Source organism: Eschrichtius robustus, chromosome 19 (genome assembly GCF_028021215.1).
Source record: "Eschrichtius robustus isolate mEscRob2 chromosome 19, mEscRob2.pri, whole genome shotgun sequence".
NCBI lineage: Eukaryota > Metazoa > Chordata > Mammalia > Artiodactyla > Eschrichtiidae > Eschrichtius > Eschrichtius robustus.
The window spans coordinates 68,108,896-68,117,859 of NC_090842.1; the positions used below are offsets into that span (position 1 = coordinate 68,108,896).

At 44.3% G+C, this 8,964-nt stretch overlaps 2 pseudogenes; one reads left to right on the top strand and one right to left on the bottom strand.

Moving 5' to 3' along the window:
* Positions 1-5,599: 5,599 nt before the first annotated feature.
* Positions 5,600-6,910, bottom strand: LOC137752518 (olfactory receptor 6Z7-like; annotated as a pseudogene).
* Positions 6,911-7,552: 642 nt separating this feature from the next.
* LOC137752519 (olfactory receptor 9G19-like) lies at positions 7,553-8,530 on the top strand (annotated as a pseudogene).
* Positions 8,531-8,964: the final 434 nt, after the last annotated feature.

Sequence of the window (8,964 nt, forward strand, 5' to 3'; positions counted from 1 at the left end):
ATTTCCCATTCCAAAACTTGGCAGTAAGCACGGTTTGGTGTTAGCTGTATATGAGGTTTGTAGTTGTATCTCATTATGTTTTTCTTTTGCATTTTCCTGATTGCTAATGAGTTTCTGTATTTTTTCATCTATTGAATGGCAGTTCAATATTCTTTCTGATGGGCTAGTTTAAGTTTCTTCCCCACTGTTTTCTTCTGAAGTATTTTCCCCTCTTTTTGCTTTTTTTTTTTTTTTTTTTTGCTTCGCCCCGCGGCTTGTGGGATCTTAGTTCCCCGAACAGGGATCGAACCTGGGCTCCCAACAGTGGAAGCACAGACTCCTAACCACTGGACAACCAGGGAATTCCCTCTTTTTGCTTTATAGACGTTATTTCTGTGTTCAAGATATGCGCTCTTTTTCAAATATATGTGTTACAAAGAATTTCCCACACTATAGCTTGACTTTTCAGTCCTTTCACTGTGTGTGTGTGATAGAGTGCTTAGTTTTCATATAATTAAACCAGTTGCGCTTGTTTCCAAGTCTAAACAGCCCCCAAAGCAATGTGTCTTCTACCATCTTCTAAGAGTTTTATTGATTTTGAATTTACTTTTCCTTCTTCCTTTAGAACATAATATTTTTTTTTTTGGTCTTTTATCTTTTTAAAAAAATTTTACTGGAGTATAGTTGATTTACAACGTTGTGTTAGTTTCGATATATGTATATTTTAGAGGGCACATAGTTTTAAGAAGAGTTTGAGCTTGAAAAAATTTCAGATTCTCTCTCTCTTTTTTTAAATTTAAATTTATTTATTTATTTATTTTTGGCTGCGTTGGGTCTTTGTTGCTGCGCGCAGGCTTTTCTCTGGTTGCGGAGAGCAGGGGCTACACTTCGTTGCGGTGCGCGGGCTTCTCATTGCCGTGGCTTCTCTTGTTGCGGAGCACGGGCTCTAGGCACGAGGGCTTCAGTAGTTGTGGCACACGGGCTTAGTTGCTCCGAGGCATGTGGGATCTTCCCGGACCAGGGCTTGAACCGGTGTCCCTTGCATTGGCAGGCAGACTCTCAACCACTGCGCCACCAGGGAAGCCCCGATTTGCCTTCATTTTGCATCTACAATGTTTCAGCCTCTGTGCTTGTTTCTTTTTTTTTTTTTTGAATCTTTGAATTTTATTTATTTTTTTATACAGCAGGTTCTTATTAGTTATCTATTTTATACATATTAGTGTATATATGTCAATCCCAATCTCCCAATTCATCCCACCACCACCCCCCTCCCACTTTCCCCCCTTGGTGTCCATACGTTTGTTCTCTACATCTGTGTCTCTATTTCTGCCCTGCAAACCGGTTCATCCGTACCATTTTTCTAGGTTCCACATATATGTGTTAATATACAATATTTTTCTCTTTCTGACTTACTTCACTCTGTATGTGAGTCTCTAGATCCAACCACGTCTCTACAAATGACCCAATTTTGTTCCTTTTTATGTCTGAGTTATATTCCATTGTATATATGTGCCTCATTGTAGTTTTGATTTGCATTTCTCTAATAATTAGTGGTGTTGAGCAGCTTTTCATGTGCTTCTTGGCCATCTGTATGTCTTCTTTGGACAAATGTCTATTTAGGTCTTCTGCCCATTTTTGGATTGGGCTGTTTGTTTTTATAATATTGAGCTGCATGAGCTGTTTATATATTTTGGAGATTAATCCTTTGTCTGTTGATCCGTTTGCAAATATTTTCTCCCATTCTGAGGGTTGTCTTTTCATCTTGTTTGTAGTTTCCTTTGCTTTGCAAAAGCTTTTAAGTTTCATTAGGTCCCATTTGTTTATTTTTGGTTTTATTTCCATTACTCTAGGAGGTGGATCAAAAAAGATCTTGCTGTGATTTATGTCAAAGAGTGTTCTTCCTATGTTTTCCTCTAAGAGTTTTATAGTATCTGGTCTTACATTTAGGTCTCTAATCATTTTGAGTTTATTTTTGTATATGGTGTTAGGGAGTGTTCTAATTTCATTCTTTTACATGTAGCTGTCCAGTTTTCCCAGCACCACTTATTGAAGAGGCCGTCTTTTCTCCATTGTATATCCTTGCTTCCTTTGTCACAGATTAGTTGACCATAGGTGTGTGGGTTTATCTCTGGGCTTTCTGTCCTGTTCCATTGATCTATATTTCTGTTTCTCTGCCAGTACCATATTGTCTTGATTACTGTAGCTTGATTACTGTAGTATCGTATGAAGTCAGGGAGTCTGATTCCTCCGGCTCTGTTTTTTTCCCTCAAGACTGCTTTGGCTATTCAGGGTCTTTTGTGTCTCCATACAAATTTTAAGATTTTTTGTTCTAGTTCTGTAAAAAATGTCACTGGTAATTTGATAGGGACTGCATTGAATCTGTAGATTGCTTTGGGTCATATAGTCATTTCCACAATATTGATTCTTCCAATCCAAGAACATGGTATATCTCTCCATCTGTTTGTGTCATCTTTGATTTCTTGCATCAGTGTCTTATAGTTTTCTGAGTACAGGTCTTTTACCTCCTTAGGTAGGTTTATTCCTAGGTATTTTACTCTTTTTGTTGCAATGGTGAATGGGACTTTTTGCTTAATTTCTCTTTCTGATCTTTCGTTGTTAGTGTATAGGAATGCAAGAGATTTCTGTGCATTAATTTTGTATCCTGCAACTTTACCAAATTCATTGATTAGCTCTAGTAGTTTTCTGGTGGCTGTGCTTGTTACTTCTTAACCATAATTGCTTGTAATCGTTCCAACATTGCTGTGAGGGAGATTCTTTAATGATTCCCATTTTACAGATGAGCTCAGTATTCTGAGTGAGCTTTTCCAAGTTTGCACAGCTACTAAAGGACAGAGCTAGGATTTAAACCTGGGCTATAGTGACAGCCGAGGTCTTATACAACACTATCTCCATTCTGGCTGTGGTTACAGGAATCTAAATATGTTAAAACACGTAGAAGTGTAGACCAAGAATATCCGTTTTATGTATATTAATTTGAAACCTAAAACATTTTAGTTGGTTCATTTAAGGAATTAAATGAGTGAAGTAGGAGGGAAGAAAGCCATCTCTATATCCCACACTTGCTGTTAGATGATGACTCATAAATTCCAATATGGACTCCAGGGAGATCTATCCATAGGTGAATCAGTCTGGAAGGAAAAGTTCTACAGCTTTAGGAAGATGATAAATGGCAGCTGTCCTGGAGACTGTGGTGAGCTAGAGAGAATCCTCATCCGAAGAGGGCAGGTCCACATCCCAATCTCTAGATGCTTTTAAATGTTTTCACAGCTAAGAAGTGATCCAATTAAAGCATAGATGAGAGCCAGACTGAACATACTAGTGCTACTCTTCAAATTTGTCTTTGGGCTGCCAATTCCTTGAGAGCAGAGCCTATTCTCCTTGCTCACTATTGTAGTTCCATTGCCTGGGGTAGAGTCTGGACTGAGTTAGTAGCTGCTCAAAAATATTTGTTGAATGAGTGAATGAACCTACTAAAGGAACGATGAATGGGGACTTCCTGGCAGTCCAGTGGTTAAGACTTCGCCTTCCAATGCAGGGGGCACTGGTTCCATCCCTGGTCGGGAAGCTAAGATCCCATATGCCTTGCGGCCAAAAAACCAAAACGTAAAACAGAAGCAATACTGTAACAAATTCAATAACGACTTTAAAAAAAATGGTTCACATAAAAAAAAAATTACCTGTATTTTTTTTTAAAAAAAAGAAACGATGAATGAATCAAACCATAAATGGATTTACGAATAAATGACTCAAGTAGAAATGCGTGAATGAAATAATCCACTAGCCAACATGTAAAAGAGTCAATGAATGATTGACCCAATCCATCCAACAATCCAGCAATCCATGAATCAATGAATGATTATATGATAGGATGAGTCAATGAGGGATGCTGAATGGTGGATTATATTAAGCAACATTCCCACCAAGGGACATAGCAATGCAGGGTAAAGGAGTAGTGATCTGAGCAGCAGTGCCAAGGAACCCACTAGAGTTTGTGCCTTGAAAGAGTCAAACCGTACTTATAAGAAGCTGTCAGTTTCTGAACAACTCACTCAAGATGACCCATATTTTCCCACCCAGCTAAGTTTCAGAAGGAGCATGGACATCTAGAATAGCACAAAGAAGATTTACTTCATTCTGCTTGGGCTGTCCCAGTACCCACGGGTTCAGACCATGTTCTTCTGCCTGTTCCTCATGTCCTATGTCGTCACCCTTCTTGGGAACAGCCTTATCCTGCTACTACGATCCTCGGCTCTCCACGCCCATGTACTTCTTCCTCAGTAAACTGTCCTTCCTGGACATGTGTTACACCACATCTAGTGTGCCCCAGATGCTGGTCAACTGCTTGGCGACCATCCCTATCATCTTGCTAGGACAGTGCTTGGCCCAGATGGCTGCAGGACAGTACCTGGGTGTTGTGGAGTGTCTCGTGCTGGCTGCCATGGCCTATGATCGCTGTGTGGCCATTGGTGACCCCCTGCACTACTCAGTATGCATGGGGCCCCGACTTCGTAGCCTGTTGGCTGGGACCTCATGGACTTCAGGCTTCCTGTTGACTGTAGTCCCTGTGATAACCATGCCCTTGGAATTCTGTGCTTGCCAGGTAATCAACCACTTCTCGTGTGAGCTCCTGGCCCTGCTCAAGCTTGCCTGCTCTGACCTGCATTCCTATGCAGGTCATTTCTATGAGTCGCTCCTATGTGGCCATTGGTAGCGGAAGCACGGAGTCTTAACCACTGAACCGCCAGGGAAGTCCCCCAACATGAATTTTTATTACTTAAAATAAAAATGAAAAATATGCTAGTATGGTAGTAAGTCATTCTATAGAAGGTCTTTCTTTGAATTTGTTTTCTCTTATAAAATGCATATTTATTCAATTATAAAGGTAATACAAGCTTATTGCAAAATATTCAAATGTATAAAATAGAAAATATGAGTCCCCTGTGGTCTCATGCCTAAAAACATAGCTAATAACTCTTTGATATATATCTTTTCAGATTCCTTTCTAGGTTATTAGTTATTAACATAAATAACTACTGCAATTAGTCTATTATTATTGTTTTACAAATCTTTGACATACTCTTATACTGCTTCTTTCATTTTTAACTAAACAACCTACCGTCTCCCCATGGCAGTATCTGCAAGTCCGGTTTAATGTCTTTAATGAATGCCTGTTATTTCACACTATGTATATAATATAACATATTTAAATAATTTCACGTTGGTGGACATTTGAGTTATTTGCAAAAATTTCCAATAAAATAATGTTTATTCCACATCTCACAGTGTTGCAATAAAAATTCTTGCACTTAAATTTTGTATTATACATTTTTTTACAGTGGGCAAGGAGTAAATTTCCATTTCTTGTATTACTAGAGGGCGTGCACATCTTTTTTGTAGGTTATCAGCCACTTACATGTTTCCTTCAATAGCCTTCCTGTTCATGACCATTTTCCTTTTGGTTTTTCTCTCGGTGGAGGTCTTCATATTTTTCTCCTTTATTTAAAGAAGTCTTTATACGTTATGTTGCAAATATTTTCCTCCGGATTTCTATTTGCCTTTGAAAGCTGTGCACGTGTTTTGGCCACGAAAGTGTTAAAAATCAGGAGCAGGAAATGTCAGTTCTCGCTGAAGAGACTCGGCGCTGGGGGAGGGTTTTCCGCAGCGCTGCGCTGACCTCCTTGTTCCGCAGGCAGTAGACTAGATCAGGCAGCACATGGGCGTGGCCACCGTGTAGATGACGGACAGCAACTTGTTGAGGTCAGTGGGTTCGACACGGCTGGGGCGGTAATACGTGAAGAGAACCACTGAGCAGAAGATGTCCACCACAATCAGGTGGGAGGCGCAGGTGGAGGGTTTTGCTGCCGGCAGCAGCCGAAGGCATTTGGAGCACAGCCCTCCTGATGGCCGCATACGAGGCCAGAGCAACTAGCAGGGTCCCGCAGATGACATGGCAGAGATGAAGTCGACCAGCTCCGTCAGGGTCACGTGGGTGCAGGACAGGTTGAGCAGAGGGGAGACATCACAGAAAAATTGGTTGAGGACATTGGGGCCACAGTAGGACAGGCTGGCGATGCATGATATCTTGACCACCGAGACCAGCAGCCCACCAAGCCATGAGGACAAAGCTAAACCCAGGCAGATCTGGGGCCTCAGGAGCAGCAGGTAGTGTAGTGGGTGGCAGACGGCCACATAGTGGTCGTAGGTCATGGAGGCCAGGAGGGTGCACTTGGTGCCGGTGAGAGAGATGAATAAAAAAAGCTGAACTGGGCTTCCCTGGTGGCGCAGTGGTTGAGAATCTGCCTGCCAATGCAGGGGACACGGGTTCGAGCCCTGGTCTGGGAAGATCCCACCTGCCGCGGAGCAACTAGGCCCGTGAGCCACAACTACTGAGCCTGCGCGTCTGGAGCCTGTGCTCCGCAACAAGAGAGGCCGCGATAGTGAGAGGCCCGCGCACCGCGATGAAGAGTGGCCCCCACTTGCCACAACTAGAGAAAGCCCTCGCATAGAAACGAAGACCCAACACAGCCAAAATTAAATAAATAAATAGATAAATTAAAAATAAATAAATAAATAAAAGGGTCAATTAAAAAAAAAAAAGCTGAATTATGCAGGCTGTGAAGGGCACATGGCATGCACTGGACCTCAGCCCCACGAGCAAGCTGGGCATGGTCACTGACATGTAGCACGTCTCCAGGCAGCTCAGGTTGCCCAGGAAGAAGTACATGGGCTTTCAGAGCTCACCAGGACTGCAGACAAGGGAAATGATGAGCGTGTTCTCCAGGAGGGTCAACAGGTAGAGAGTCAGGAAGATGGCAAACAGCACAATGCTTATGACTTGCCTGGCAGGTGAACCCAGTAGGATAAACTTTTGCACTCTGGACATATTGCCCTAGTCCAGAGACCTCTCCATCTACGTAAGAAAGAAACAGGTTTGTAGAGACCATGATCCATGCAGAAATAAATTGATCAAAGGGGGAGAGAATATACAGTTAGGGCCCCTAGAGCCAATGCTACTTTGCTGTAGGTTGACTCTTGTTCTGAGCGCCAGCAAGGAGCAATTGGGAAATTGCAAAACTGGAAACGGAAAATTTAACACTACTTACTACATCTCTGATCATTGGCAAGATACTCAACCTTTATAAGCCTCCATTATCTTATCTGTAAAATGGAGGTGAAATCTATCCCCAGGAGGTCCTTAGTCCTTATGGATATTAAACATGGCAACAGACGAGAAAGTGCTTTATAAAGAGAGTCATGAGTATTCCTTTACTTTTTTTTAAAAATAAATTTATTTATTTTAGGCTGTGTTGGGTCTTCGTTGCGGTGCACGGGCTTCTCTTTGCGGTGGTTTCTCTTTGCGCTGGCTTCTCTTGTTGTGGAGCACCGGCTGTAGGTGCGTGGGCTTCAGTAGTTGTGGCGCATGGGCTCAGTAGTTGTGGAGCACGGGCTTCACTGCTCTGCGGCATGTGGGATCTTCCCGGACCAGGGCTCAAACCCGTGTCCCCTGCATTGGCAGGCTGATTCTTAACCACTGCGCCACCAGGGAAGCCCCATGCACTGCTTTTTGAGCATCCCCTGCCATTCACGAGCTTTTCCGAAGACACAACATGACCAATCTCAAGGCAGTGCCTGTTTTCTTCCTCCGGGTTTCTCAGCGGTCCCTGAGATACAGCTGCTCAGCGCTGCTGCCTTCCTTCTGGTTTACCTGGCCGCGTTTCTGGGGAACATCTCCATGGTGGCAGCCGTGACGATGGACGCCCGCCTGCACACGCCCATGTACTTCTTCCTCAAACACCTCTCCTTGGTGGATATCTGATCCGTGTCCACCACCCTGCCCCAGGCCCTGGTGGCCACCCTGCTGGGCTCGGGGCAGATTTCCCTCCATGCGTGCACGTCCCAACTCTTTGCCTTTGTCTGCCTGGAGTCCACAGAGTGTTTTCTCATCACCTCCATGGCTTATGACCATTGTCTGGCCACCTACAGGCCCCTGGTGTATGGGGCAGCCATGAGGCCCCGGACCTGCGCCTCCGTGGCAGCGGCCTGGGGCAGCGGGCTCCTCTTCTCTGCCTTCCCCTAACCAACACCTTCTCCCTGCTCTTCTGCGGCCCCAACGTGATTGACCACTTCTGTGACATTCCGCCACTCATGAGCCTAGCCTGTGCCAACCAACACAGGTGTCCACAACATTGCGGGATTTGCAGCCAGCGGTTGCGTCATCATCAGCTGCTTCAGCCTCACTGTCCTGTCCTATGTGCGCATCTTGGCCACGGTGGTTCAGATCCGCTCAGCAGCCAGCCCCTGGAAGGCCTTCTCCACGTGTTCCTCCCACCTGGCCACCGTCCTCCTGTTTTACGGTACTGGCAGCTCTGCCTACATGCAGCCCACCGTGCGCTATTCCCCGTGGCAAGGGCGCCTGGCTGCCGTCTTCTGCTGCATCCTCATGCCCACCCTAAATCTGCTTATCTACAGCCTGAGGAACAAGGACATGAAGGGGTCCCTGCAGAAGCTGTATCTTCAGGTACCACCTTAGGACATGGAGTGACCCAGAAATCCAGCCTCACAGGATTTTCCTTGTGGTCATAGTGGAGGTGTTAATATCTCCAGAGACCACCAGGAGCACACTGGGTGGCCCAAAAAGTTGACAACAACGTTGATGACGATTCATGCAGGAAGCCCCAGTAGGCAGCTGGATAAAATGGAGACGTGTCCAAGGTGCATTTAATTTAGGCAAATGGTACTGTACATACACAGGGGAAGGTAGAAAGAGGGAGAGAATAATTTAAAATACAGTTGACTTTCGGTATTCACAGGTTCCACATTTGCGGATTCAACCAACCGTGGATCATGTACTCTGTTTACAATCCCTGGTTGGTCGAACCCATGAATGCAGAACCTGTGGGTATGGAGGGCGGACTATGGGACTTGAGCATCCATTCTGGTATCCTGGTGGGTACTGAACGACAA